This window comes from Schistocerca piceifrons, unplaced genomic scaffold (assembly GCF_021461385.2).
Source record: "Schistocerca piceifrons isolate TAMUIC-IGC-003096 unplaced genomic scaffold, iqSchPice1.1 HiC_scaffold_2422, whole genome shotgun sequence".
In the NCBI taxonomy this organism is placed as follows: domain Eukaryota; kingdom Metazoa; phylum Arthropoda; class Insecta; order Orthoptera; family Acrididae; genus Schistocerca; species Schistocerca piceifrons.
This window is the reverse complement of record NW_025728363.1, coordinates 26,618-39,744: the sequence shown is the minus strand read 5'-3', so window position 1 is coordinate 39,744 and position 13,127 is coordinate 26,618. Positions and strand designations below refer to the sequence as shown.

The following is a 13,127-nucleotide window of genomic DNA, read 5'->3' as shown; positions in this document are numbered from 1 at the left end:
GAATCTGCAGGTGAGCCCTGAAATGCGTCAGCGCCATTGTTGGGCAGCACTGTACAGTTCCAAATGTGATTTGTAATCATAAATTTATTCTTTAGTAGCGTCGTCTAGTCCCGCAGACGTTTGTCGTGCTTGCGCCGTCATATGGACCACGACCCGAGCGGCAGCGAGCGGCAGTCGAGCAAAGTCGGGACAAGTCGGGACGGGGACAGGAATGGTGCGAATGCAGTGCAAACTACGCAGACACCTGGTGTGAGGCGAGGCGAGGAAGCTCACATCGCTACCAGTGGCGCCCTCCAGCACGACACTGCCACACCCTGCACAGGCCCTCCGCTGGACACCAGGGACAAGTTGCGTCCTCCGCTAGTGTCGAAGGCTGCACGCGCCCAGCGAATGACAGGAGGTGCAACGAGCAGCAGTGCGTCTCACACATGCGGCGGTGCGCCCGCTAATTCGGCCGTCGTTCTGCTGGGACGCCGGGCGCGCCCCCCGCGCCGTCCTCGAGGAACTGGCTGTTGCAGAAGGAAGTGCTTTCGTCAAATGCGGCGGAAAACTAACATTTTGTGTGTTGGGAGAGAAGCCGAACGCGAATTCTGCCGTGCTCCTACATTACACTAGTGCCAACGGCCATACAATGATGAATACACCGGTTCTCGTCCGATCACCGAAGTTAAGCATCATCTGGCCCGGTTAGTACTTGGATGGGTGACCGCCTGGGAAACCCGGGTGCTGTTGGCTCTCCTTCTTTTTTTTTTTTTTTTTTTTTTTCCTTTTTATGTCGCTACTCCTGCCAGCCCTCTTTTCACTTCTGTTGTGACAAATACGTTTCCTCAAGCATTTTAAACTACTGTGATGGTACGAAAACAAAAAACAAAAAAATGAACCAATAAAAAATGGTACTGTTGGCTCCCATGCATTTTTTCCTTTTTAAGTCGCCACCCTGTCAGCAGTCTTCTCATACTACCTTTCTGTTGTGACAAAGATACTTTCTTAAGCATTTTAAACTAATGCAACGGTACGATAATGCGGTAATTAACTCAGTTTGAGGGAGAATGTGCTAACGAAGTTTGCCGGGAAGTCTTTGAAAACGACGAAACAGCACGAATCTGCAGGTGAGCCCTGAAATGCGTCAGCGCCATTGTTGGGCAGCACTGTACAGTTCCAAATTTGATTTGTAATCATAAATTTATTCTTTAGTAGCGTCGTCTAGTCCCGCAGACGTTTGTCGTGCTTGCGCCGTCATATGGACCACGACCCGAGCGGCAGCGAGCGGCAGTCGAGCAAAGTCGGGACAAGTCGGGACGGGGACAGGAATGGTGCGAATGCAGTGCAAACTACGCAGACACCTGGTGTGAGGCGAGGCGAGGAAGCTCACATCGCTACCAGTGGCGCCCTCCAGCACGACACTGCCACACCCTGCACAGGCCCTCCGCTGGACACCAGGGACAAGTTGCGTCCTCCGCTAGTGTCGAAGGCTGCACGCGCCCAGCGAATGACAGGAGGTGCAACGAGCAGCAGTGCGTCTCACACATGCGGCGGTGCGCCCGCTAATTCGGCCGTCGTTCTGCTGGGACGCCGGGCGCGCCCCCCGCGCCGTCCTCGAGGAACTGGCTGTTGCAGAAGGAAGTGCTTTCGTCAAATGCGGCGGAAAACTAACATTTTGTGTGTTGGGAGAGAAGCCGAACGCGAATTCTGCCGTGCTCCTACATTACACTAGTGCCAACGGCCATACAATGATGAATACACCGGTTCTCGTCCGATCACCGAAGTTAAGCATCATCTGGCCCGGTTAGTACTTGGATGGGTGACCGCCTGGGAAACCCGGGTGCTGTTGGCTCTCCTTCTTTTTTTTTTTTTTTTTTTTTTTTTTTCCTTTTTATGTCGCTACTCCTGCCAGCCCTCTTTTCACTTCTGTTGTGACAAATACGTTTCCTCAAGCATTTTAAACTACTGTGATGGTACGAAAACAAAAAACAAAAAAATGAACCAATAAAAAATGGTACTGTTGGCTCCCATGCATTTTTTCCTTTTTAAGTCGCCACCCTGTCAGCAGTCTTCTCATACTACCTTTCTGTTGTGACAAAGATACTTTCTTAAGCATTTTAAACTAATGCAACGGTACGATAATGCGGTAATTAACTCAGTTTGAGGGAGAATGTGCTAACGAAGTTTGCCGGGAAGTCTTTGAAAACGACGAAACAGCACGAATCTGCAGGTGAGCCCTGAAATGCGTCAGCGCCATTGTTGGGCAGCACTGTACAGTTCCAAATGTGATTTGTAATCATAAATTTATTCTTTAGTAGCGTCGTCTAGTCCCGCAGACGTTTGTCGTGCTTGCGCCGTCATATGGACCACGACCCGAGCGGCAGCGAGCGGCAGTCGAGCAAAGTCGGGACAAGTCGGGACGGGGACAGGAATGGTGCGAATGCAGTGCAAACTACGCAGACACCTGGTGTGAGGCGAGGCGAGGAAGCTCACATCGCTACCAGTGGCGCCCTCCAGCACGACACTGCCACACCCTGCACAGGCCCTCCGCTGGACACCAGGGACAAGTTGCGTCCTCCGCTAGTGTCGAAGGCTGCACGCGCCCAGCGAATGACAGGAGGTGCAACGAGCAGCAGTGCGTCTCACACATGCGGCGGTGCGCCCGCTAATTCGGCCGTCGTTCTGCTGGGACGCCGGGCGCGCCCCCCGCGCCGTCCTCGAGGAACTGGCTGTTGCAGAAGGAAGTGCTTTCGTCAAATGCGGCGGAAAACTAACATTTTGTGTGTTGGGAGAGAAGCCGAACGCGAATTCTGCCGTGCTCCTACATTACACTAGTGCCAACGGCCATACAATGATGAATACACCGGTTCTCGTCCGATCACCGAAGTTAAGCATCATCTGGCCCGGTTAGTACTTGGATGGGTGACCGCCTGGGAAACCCGGGTGCTGTTGGCTCTCCTTCTTTTTTTTTTTTTTTTTTTTTTTCCTTTTTATGTCGCTACTCCTGCCAGCCCTCTTTTCACTTCTGTTGTGACAAATACGTTTCCTCAAGCATTTTAAACTACTGTGATGGTACGAAAACAAAAAACAAAAAAATGAACCAATAAAAAATGGTACTGTTGGCTCCCATGCATTTTTTCCTTTTTAAGTCGCCACCCTGTCAGCAGTCTTCTCATACTACCTTTCTGTTGTGACAAAGATACTTTCTTAAGCATTTTAAACTAATGCAACGGTACGATAATGCGGTAATTAACTCAGTTTGAGGGAGAATGTGCTAACGAAGTTTGCCGGGAAGTCTTTGAAAACGACGAAACAGCACGAATCTGCAGGTGAGCCCTGAAATGCGTCAGCGCCATTGTTGGGCAGCACTGTACAGTTCCAAATTTGATTTGTAATCATAAATTTATTCTTTAGTAGCGTCGTCTAGTCCCGCAGACGTTTGTCGTGCTTGCGCCGTCATATGGACCACGACCCGAGCGGCAGCGAGCGGCAGTCGAGCAAAGTCGGGACAAGTCGGGACGGGGACAGGAATGGTGCGAATGCAGTGCAAACTACGCAGACACCTGGTGTGAGGCGAGGCGAGGAAGCTCACATCGCTACCAGTGGCGCCCTCCAGCACGACACTGCCACACCCTGCACAGGCCCTCCGCTGGACACCAGGGACAAGTTGCGTCCTCCGCTAGTGTCGAAGGCTGCACGCGCCCAGCGAATGACAGGAGGTGCAACGAGCAGCAGTGCGTCTCACACATGCGGCGGTGCGCCCGCTAATTCGGCCGTCGTTCTGCTGGGACGCCGGGCGCGCCCCCCGCGCCGTCCTCGAGGAACTGGCTGTTGCAGAAGGAAGTGCTTTCGTCAAATGCGGCGGAAAACTAACATTTTGTGTGTTGGGAGAGAAGCCGAACGCGAATTCTGCCGTGCTCCTACATTACACTAGTGCCAACGGCCATACAATGATGAATACACCGGTTCTCGTCCGATCACCGAAGTTAAGCATCATCTGGCCCGGTTAGTACTTGGATGGGTGACCGCCTGGGAAACCCGGGTGCTGTTGGCTCTCCTTCTTTTTTTTTTTTTTTTTTTTTTTCCTTTTTATGTCGCTACTCCTGCCAGCCCTCTTTTCACTTCTGTTGTGACAAATACGTTTCCTCAAGCATTTTAAACTACTGTGATGGTACGAAAACAAAAAACAAAAAAATGAACCAATAAAAAATGGTACTGTTGGCTCCCATGCATTTTTTCCTTTTTAAGTCGCCACCCTGTCAGCAGTCTTCTCATACTACCTTTCTGTTGTGACAAAGATACTTTCTTAAGCATTTTAAACTAATGCAACGGTACGATAATGCGGTAATTAACTCAGTTTGAGGGAGAATGTGCTAACGAAGTTTGCCGGGAAGTCTTTGAAAACGACGAAACAGCACGAATCTGCAGGTGAGCCCTGAAATGCGTCAGCGCCATTGTTGGGCAGCACTGTACAGTTCCAAATTTGATTTGTAATCATAAATTTATTCTTTAGTAGCGTCGTCTAGTCCCGCAGACGTTTGTCGTGCTTGCGCCGTCATATGGACCACGACCCGAGCGGCAGCGAGCGGCAGTCGAGCAAAGTCGGGACAAGTCGGGACGGGGACAGGAATGGTGCGAATGCAGTGCAAACTACGCAGACACCTGGTGTGAGGCGAGGCGAGGAAGCTCACATCGCTACCAGTGGCGCCCTCCAGCACGACACTGCCACACCCTGCACAGGCCCTCCGCTGGACACCAGGGACAAGTTGCGTCCTCCGCTAGTGTCGAAGGCTGCACGCGCCCAGCGAATGACAGGAGGTGCAACGAGCAGCAGTGCGTCTCACACATGCGGCGGTGCGCCCGCTAATTCGGCCGTCGTTCTGCTGGGACGCCGGGCGCGCCCCCCGCGCCGTCCTCGAGGAACTGGCTGTTGCAGAAGGAAGTGCTTTCGTCAAATGCGGCGGAAAACTAACATTTTGTGTGTTGGGAGAGAAGCCGAACGCGAATTCTGCCGTGCTCCTACATTACACTAGTGCCAACGGCCATACAATGATGAATACACCGGTTCTCGTCCGATCACCGAAGTTAAGCATCATCTGGCCCGGTTAGTACTTGGATGGGTGACCGCCTGGGAAACCCGGGTGCTGTTGGCTCTCCTTCTTTTTTTTTTTTTTTTTTTTTTTCCTTTTTATGTCGCTACTCCTGCCAGCCCTCTTTTCACTTCTGTTGTGACAAATACGTTTCCTCAAGCATTTTAAACTACTGTGATGGTACGAAAACAAAAAACAAAAAAATGAACCAATAAAAAATGGTACTGTTGGCTCCCATGCATTTTTTCCTTTTTAAGTCGCCACCCTGTCAGCAGTCTTCTCATACTACCTTTCTGTTGTGACAAAGATACTTTCTTAAGCATTTTAAACTAATGCAACGGTACGATAATGCGGTAATTAACTCAGTTTGAGGGAGAATGTGCTAACGAAGTTTGCCGGGAAGTCTTTGAAAACGACGAAACAGCACGAATCTGCAGGTGAGCCCTGAAATGCGTCAGCGCCATTGTTGGGCAGCACTGTACAGTTCCAAATTTGATTTGTAATCATAAATTTATTCTTTAGTAGCGTCGTCTAGTCCCGCAGACGTTTGTCGTGCTTGCGCCGTCATATGGACCACGACCCGAGCGGCAGCGAGCGGCAGTCGAGCAAAGTCGGGACAAGTCGGGACGGGGACAGGAATGGTGCGAATGCAGTGCAAACTACGCAGACACCTGGTGTGAGGCGAGGCGAGGAAGCTCACATCGCTACCAGTGGCGCCCTCCAGCACGACACTGCCACACCCTGCACAGGCCCTCCGCTGGACACCAGGGACAAGTTGCGTCCTCCGCTAGTGTCGAAGGCTGCACGCGCCCAGCGAATGACAGGAGGTGCAACGAGCAGCAGTGCGTCTCACACATGCGGCGGTGCGCCCGCTAATTCGGCCGTCGTTCTGCTGGGACGCCGGGCGCGCCCCCCGCGCCGTCCTCGAGGAACTGGCTGTTGCAGAAGGAAGTGCTTTCGTCAAATGCGGCGGAAAACTAACATTTTGTGTGTTGGGAGAGAAGCCGAACGCGAATTCTGCCGTGCTCCTACATTACACTAGTGCCAACGGCCATACAATGATGAATACACCGGTTCTCGTCCGATCACCGAAGTTAAGCATCATCTGGCCCGGTTAGTACTTGGATGGGTGACCGCCTGGGAAACCCGGGTGCTGTTGGCTCTCCTTCTTTTTTTTTTTTTTTTTTTTTTTCCTTTTTATGTCGCTACTCCTGCCAGCCCTCTTTTCACTTCTGTTGTGACAAATACGTTTCCTCAAGCATTTTAAACTACTGTGATGGTACGAAAACAAAAAACAAAAAAATGAACCAATAAAAAATGGTACTGTTGGCTCCCATGCATTTTTTCCTTTTTAAGTCGCCACCCTGTCAGCAGTCTTCTCATACTACCTTTCTGTTGTGACAAAGATACTTTCTTAAGCATTTTAAACTAATGCAACGGTACGATAATGCGGTAATTAACTCAGTTTGAGGGAGAATGTGCTAACGAAGTTTGCCGGGAAGTCTTTGAAAACGACGAAACAGCACGAATCTGCAGGTGAGCCCTGAAATGCGTCAGCGCCATTGTTGGGCAGCACTGTACAGTTCCAAATTTGATTTGTAATCATAAATTTATTCTTTAGTAGCGTCGTCTAGTCCCGCAGACGTTTGTCGTGCTTGCGCCGTCATATGGACCACGACCCGAGCGGCAGCGAGCGGCAGTCGAGCAAAGTCGGGACAAGTCGGGACGGGGACAGGAATGGTGCGAATGCAGTGCAAACTACGCAGACACCTGGTGTGAGGCGAGGCGAGGAAGCTCACATCGCTACCAGTGGCGCCCTCCAGCACGACACTGCCACACCCTGCACAGGCCCTCCGCTGGACACCAGGGACAAGTTGCGTCCTCCGCTAGTGTCGAAGGCTGCACGCGCCCAGCGAATGACAGGAGGTGCAACGAGCAGCAGTGCGTCTCACACATGCGGCGGTGCGCCCGCTAATTCGGCCGTCGTTCTGCTGGGACGCCGGGCGCGCCCCCCGCGCCGTCCTCGAGGAACTGGCTGTTGCAGAAGGAAGTGCTTTCGTCAAATGCGGCGGAAAACTAACATTTTGTGTGTTGGGAGAGAAGCCGAACGCGAATTCTGCCGTGCTCCTACATTACACTAGTGCCAACGGCCATACAATGATGAATACACCGGTTCTCGTCCGATCACCGAAGTTAAGCATCATCTGGCCCGGTTAGTACTTGGATGGGTGACCGCCTGGGAAACCCGGGTGCTGTTGGCTCTCCTTCTTTTTTTTTTTTTTTTTTTTTTTTTTCCTTTTTATGTCGCTACTCCTGCCAGCCCTCTTTTCACTTCTGTTGTGACAAATACGTTTCCTCAAGCATTTTAAACTACTGTGATGGTACGAAAACAAAAAACAAAAAAATGAACCAATAAAAAATGGTACTGTTGGCTCCCATGCATTTTTTCCTTTTTAAGTCGCCACCCTGTCAGCAGTCTTCTCATACTACCTTTCTGTTGTGACAAAGATACTTTCTTAAGCATTTTAAACTAATGCAACGGTACGATAATGCGGTAATTAACTCAGTTTGAGGGAGAATGTGCTAACGAAGTTTGCCGGGAAGTCTTTGAAAACGACGAAACAGCACGAATCTGCAGGTGAGCCCTGAAATGCGTCAGCGCCATTGTTGGGCAGCACTGTACAGTTCCAAATGTGATTTGTAATCATAAATTTATTCTTTAGTAGCGTCGTCTAGTCCCGCAGACGTTTGTCGTGCTTGCGCCGTCATATGGACCACGACCCGAGCGGCAGCGAGCGGCAGTCGAGCAAAGTCGGGACAAGTCGGGACGGGGACAGGAATGGTGCGAATGCAGTGCAAACTACGCAGACACCTGGTGTGAGGCGAGGCGAGGAAGCTCACATCGCTACCAGTGGCGCCCTCCAGCACGACACTGCCACACCCTGCACAGGCCCTCCGCTGGACACCAGGGACAAGTTGCGTCCTCCGCTAGTGTCGAAGGCTGCACGCGCCCAGCGAATGACAGGAGGTGCAACGAGCAGCAGTGCGTCTCACACATGCGGCGGTGCGCCCGCTAATTCGGCCGTCGTTCTGCTGGGACGCCGGGCGCGCCCCCCGCGCCGTCCTCGAGGAACTGGCTGTTGCAGAAGGAAGTGCTTTCGTCAAATGCGGCGGAAAACTAACATTTTGTGTGTTGGGAGAGAAGCCGAACGCGAATTCTGCCGTGCTCCTACATTACACTAGTGCCAACGGCCATACAATGATGAATACACCGGTTCTCGTCCGATCACCGAAGTTAAGCATCATCTGGCCCGGTTAGTACTTGGATGGGTGACCGCCTGGGAAACCCGGGTGCTGTTGGCTCTCCTTCTTTTTTTTTTTTTTTTTTTTTTTCCTTTTTATGTCGCTACTCCTGCCAGCCCTCTTTTCACTTCTGTTGTGACAAATACGTTTCCTCAAGCATTTTAAACTACTGTGATGGTACGAAAACAAAAAACAAAAAAATGAACCAATAAAAAATGGTACTGTTGGCTCCCATGCATTTTTTCCTTTTTAAGTCGCCACCCTGTCAGCAGTCTTCTCATACTACCTTTCTGTTGTGACAAAGATACTTTCTTAAGCATTTTAAACTAATGCAACGGTACGATAATGCGGTAATTAACTCAGTTTGAGGGAGAATGTGCTAACGAAGTTTGCCGGGAAGTCTTTGAAAACGACGAAACAGCACGAATCTGCAGGTGAGCCCTGAAATGCGTCAGCGCCATTGTTGGGCAGCACTGTACAGTTCCAAATTTGATTTGTAATCATAAATTTATTCTTTAGTAGCGTCGTCTAGTCCCGCAGACGTTTGTCGTGCTTGCGCCGTCATATGGACCACGACCCGAGCGGCAGCGAGCGGCAGTCGAGCAAAGTCGGGACAAGTCGGGACGGGGACAGGAATGGTGCGAATGCAGTGCAAACTACGCAGACACCTGGTGTGAGGCGAGGCGAGGAAGCTCACATCGCTACCAGTGGCGCCCTCCAGCACGACACTGCCACACCCTGCACAGGCCCTCCGCTGGACACCAGGGACAAGTTGCGTCCTCCGCTAGTGTCGAAGGCTGCACGCGCCCAGCGAATGACAGGAGGTGCAACGAGCAGCAGTGCGTCTCACACATGCGGCGGTGCGCCCGCTAATTCGGCCGTCGTTCTGCTGGGACGCCGGGCGCGCCCCCCGCGCCGTCCTCGAGGAACTGGCTGTTGCAGAAGGAAGTGCTTTCGTCAAATGCGGCGGAAAACTAACATTTTGTGTGTTGGGAGAGAAGCCGAACGCGAATTCTGCCGTGCTCCTACATTACACTAGTGCCAACGGCCATACAATGATGAATACACCGGTTCTCGTCCGATCACCGAAGTTAAGCATCATCTGGCCCGGTTAGTACTTGGATGGGTGACCGCCTGGGAAACCCGGGTGCTGTTGGCTCTCCTTCTTTTTTTTTTTTTTTTTTTTTTTCCTTTTTATGTCGCTACTCCTGCCAGCCCTCTTTTCACTTCTGTTGTGACAAATACGTTTCCTCAAGCATTTTAAACTACTGTGATGGTACGAAAACAAAAAACAAAAAAATGAACCAATAAAAAATGGTACTGTTGGCTCCCATGCATTTTTTCCTTTTTAAGTCGCCACCCTGTCAGCAGTCTTCTCATACTACCTTTCTGTTGTGACAAAGATACTTTCTTAAGCATTTTAAACTAATGCAACGGTACGATAATGCGGTAATTAACTCAGTTTGAGGGAGAATGTGCTAACGAAGTTTGCCGGGAAGTCTTTGAAAACGACGAAACAGCACGAATCTGCAGGTGAGCCCTGAAATGCGTCAGCGCCATTGTTGGGCAGCACTGTACAGTTCCAAATTTGATTTGTAATCATAAATTTATTCTTTAGTAGCGTCGTCTAGTCCCGCAGACGTTTGTCGTGCTTGCGCCGTCATATGGACCACGACCCGAGCGGCAGCGAGCGGCAGTCGAGCAAAGTCGGGACAAGTCGGGACGGGGACAGGAATGGTGCGAATGCAGTGCAAACTACGCAGACACCTGGTGTGAGGCGAGGCGAGGAAGCTCACATCGCTACCAGTGGCGCCCTCCAGCACGACACTGCCACACCCTGCACAGGCCCTCCGCTGGACACCAGGGACAAGTTGCGTCCTCCGCTAGTGTCGAAGGCTGCACGCGCCCAGCGAATGACAGGAGGTGCAACGAGCAGCAGTGCGTCTCACACATGCGGCGGTGCGCCCGCTAATTCGGCCGTCGTTCTGCTGGGACGCCGGGCGCGCCCCCCGCGCCGTCCTCGAGGAACTGGCTGTTGCAGAAGGAAGTGCTTTCGTCAAATGCGGCGGAAAACTAACATTTTGTGTGTTGGGAGAGAAGCCGAACGCGAATTCTGCCGTGCTCCTACATTACACTAGTGCCAACGGCCATACAATGATGAATACACCGGTTCTCGTCCGATCACCGAAGTTAAGCATCATCTGGCCCGGTTAGTACTTGGATGGGTGACCGCCTGGGAAACCCGGGTGCTGTTGGCTCTCCTTCTTTTTTTTTTTTTTTTTTTTTTTCCTTTTTATGTCGCTACTCCTGCCAGCCCTCTTTTCACTTCTGTTGTGACAAATACGTTTCCTCAAGCATTTTAAACTACTGTGATGGTACGAAAACAAAAAACAAAAAAATGAACCAATAAAAAATGGTACTGTTGGCTCCCATGCATTTTTTCCTTTTTAAGTCGCCACCCTGTCAGCAGTCTTCTCATACTACCTTTCTGTTGTGACAAAGATACTTTCTTAAGCATTTTAAACTAATGCAACGGTACGATAATGCGGTAATTAACTCAGTTTGAGGGAGAATGTGCTAACGAAGTTTGCCGGGAAGTCTTTGAAAACGACGAAACAGCACGAATCTGCAGGTGAGCCCTGAAATGCGTCAGCGCCATTGTTGGGCAGCACTGTACAGTTCCAAATTTGATTTGTAATCATAAATTTATTCTTTAGTAGCGTCGTCTAGTCCCGCAGACGTTTGTCGTGCTTGCGCCGTCATATGGACCACGACCCGAGCGGCAGCGAGCGGCAGTCGAGCAAAGTCGGGACAAGTCGGGACGGGGACAGGAATGGTGCGAATGCAGTGCAAACTACGCAGACACCTGGTGTGAGGCGAGGCGAGGAAGCTCACATCGCTACCAGTGGCGCCCTCCAGCACGACACTGCCACACCCTGCACAGGCCCTCCGCTGGACACCAGGGACAAGTTGCGTCCTCCGCTAGTGTCGAAGGCTGCACGCGCCCAGCGAATGACAGGAGGTGCAACGAGCAGCAGTGCGTCTCACACATGCGGCGGTGCGCCCGCTAATTCGGCCGTCGTTCTGCTGGGACGCCGGGCGCGCCCCCCGCGCCGTCCTCGAGGAACTGGCTGTTGCAGAAGGAAGTGCTTTCGTCAAATGCGGCGGAAAACTAACATTTTGTGTGTTGGGAGAGAAGCCGAACGCGAATTCTGCCGTGCTCCTACATTACACTAGTGCCAACGGCCATACAATGATGAATACACCGGTTCTCGTCCGATCACCGAAGTTAAGCATCATCTGGCCCGGTTAGTACTTGGATGGGTGACCGCCTGGGAAACCCGGGTGCTGTTGGCTCTCCTTCTTTTTTTTTTTCTTCCTTTTTGTGTCGCTACTCCTGCCAGCCCTCTTTTCACTTCTGTTGTGACAAATACGTTTCCTCAAGCATTTTAAACTACTGTGATGGTACGAAAACAAAAAAAAAAAAAAAAATGAACCAATAAAAAATGGTACTGTTGGCTCCCATGCATTTTTTCCTTTTTAAGTCGCCACCCTGTCAGCAGTCTTCTCATACTACCTTTCTGTTGTGACAAAGATACTTTCTTAAGCATTTTAAACTAATGCAACGGTACGATAATGCGGTAATTAACTCAGTTTGAGGGAGAATGTGCTAACGAAGTTTGCCGGGAAGTCTTTGAAAACGACGAAACAGCACGAATCTGCAGGTGAGCCCTGAAATGCGTCAGCGCCATTGTTGGGCAGCACTGTACAGTTCCAAATGTGATTTGTAATCATAAATTTATTCTTTAGTAGCGTCGTCTAGTCCCGCAGACGTTTGTCGTGCTTGCGCCGTCATATGGACCACGACCCGAGCGGCAGCGAGCGGCAGTCGAGCAAAGTCGGGACAAGTCGGGACGGGGACAGGAATGGTGCGAATGCAGTGCAAACTACGCAGACACCTGGTGTGAGGCGAGGCGAGGAAGCTCACATCGCTACCAGTGGCGCCCTCCAGCACGACACTGCCACACCCTGCACAGGCCCTCCGCTGGACACCAGGGACAAGTTGCGTCCTCCGCTAGTGTCGAAGGCTGCACGCGCCCAGCGAATGACAGGAGGTGCAACGAGCAGCAGTGCGTCTCACACATGCGGCGGTGCGCCCGCTAATTCGGCCGTCGTTCTGCTGGGACGCCGGGCGCGCCCCCCGCGCCGTCCTCGAGGAACTGGCTGTTGCAGAAGGAAGTGCTTTCGTCAAATGCGGCGGAAAACTAACATTTTGTGTGTTGGGAGAGAAGCCGAACGCGAATTCTGCCGTGCTCCTACATTACACTAGTGCCAACGGCCATACAATGATGAATACACCGGTTCTCGTCCGATCACCGAAGTTAAGCATCATCTGGCCCGGTTAGTACTTGGATGGGTGACCGCCTGGGAAACCCGGGTGCTGTTGGCTCTCCTTCTTTTTTTTTTTTTTTTTTTTTTTCCTTTTTATGTCGCTACTCCTGCCAGCCCTCTTTTCACTTCTGTTGTGACAAATACGTTTCCTCAAGCATTTTAAACTACTGTGATGGTACGAAAACAAAAAACAAAAAAATGAACCAATAAAAAATGGTACTGTTGGCTCCCATGCATTTTTTCCTTTTTAAGTCGCCACCCTGTCAGCAGTCTTCTCATACTACCTTTCTGTTGTGACAAAGATACTTTCTTAAGCATTTTAAACTAATGCAACGGTACGATAATGCGGTAATTAACTCA

General features: G+C 51.1%; 12 non-coding genes across 12 annotated transcripts; all 12 read left to right on the top strand.

Moving 5' to 3' along the window:
• The first annotated feature begins 616 nt into the window (after positions 1–616).
• On the top strand, positions 617–735 carry LOC124743605. Its single transcript, XR_007010470.1, has one exon. It is a non-coding gene; the product is annotated as a 5S ribosomal RNA (ribosomal RNA).
• Positions 736–1,715: 980 nt separating this feature from the next.
• Positions 1,716–1,834, top strand: LOC124743604. The gene has a single exon (XR_007010469.1). It is a non-coding gene; the product is annotated as a 5S ribosomal RNA (ribosomal RNA).
• A 984-nt stretch (positions 1,835–2,818) lies between these two features.
• Positions 2,819–2,937, top strand: LOC124743603. Its single transcript, XR_007010468.1, has one exon. It is a non-coding gene; the product is annotated as a 5S ribosomal RNA (ribosomal RNA).
• Positions 2,938–3,917: 980 nt separating this feature from the next.
• Positions 3,918–4,036, top strand: LOC124743602. The gene has a single exon (XR_007010467.1). It is a non-coding gene; the product is annotated as a 5S ribosomal RNA (ribosomal RNA).
• A 980-nt stretch (positions 4,037–5,016) lies between these two features.
• On the top strand, positions 5,017–5,135 carry LOC124743601. Its single transcript, XR_007010466.1, has one exon. It is a non-coding gene; the product is annotated as a 5S ribosomal RNA (ribosomal RNA).
• Positions 5,136–6,115: 980 nt separating this feature from the next.
• LOC124743600 lies at positions 6,116–6,234 on the top strand. Its single transcript, XR_007010465.1, has one exon. It is a non-coding gene; the product is annotated as a 5S ribosomal RNA (ribosomal RNA).
• A 980-nt stretch (positions 6,235–7,214) lies between these two features.
• On the top strand, positions 7,215–7,333 carry LOC124743599. The gene has a single exon (XR_007010464.1). It is a non-coding gene; the product is annotated as a 5S ribosomal RNA (ribosomal RNA).
• A 983-nt stretch (positions 7,334–8,316) lies between these two features.
• On the top strand, positions 8,317–8,435 carry LOC124743598. The gene has a single exon (XR_007010463.1). It is a non-coding gene; the product is annotated as a 5S ribosomal RNA (ribosomal RNA).
• Positions 8,436–9,415: 980 nt separating this feature from the next.
• On the top strand, positions 9,416–9,534 carry LOC124743596. Its single transcript, XR_007010462.1, has one exon. It is a non-coding gene; the product is annotated as a 5S ribosomal RNA (ribosomal RNA).
• Positions 9,535–10,514: 980 nt separating this feature from the next.
• Positions 10,515–10,633, top strand: LOC124743595. Its single transcript, XR_007010461.1, has one exon. It is a non-coding gene; the product is annotated as a 5S ribosomal RNA (ribosomal RNA).
• A 980-nt stretch (positions 10,634–11,613) lies between these two features.
• LOC124743633 lies at positions 11,614–11,732 on the top strand. Its single transcript, XR_007010495.1, has one exon. It is a non-coding gene; the product is annotated as a 5S ribosomal RNA (ribosomal RNA).
• Positions 11,733–12,706: 974 nt separating this feature from the next.
• Positions 12,707–12,825, top strand: LOC124743631. Its single transcript, XR_007010493.1, has one exon. It is a non-coding gene; the product is annotated as a 5S ribosomal RNA (ribosomal RNA).
• The last annotated feature ends 302 nt before the right edge of the window (positions 12,826–13,127 follow it).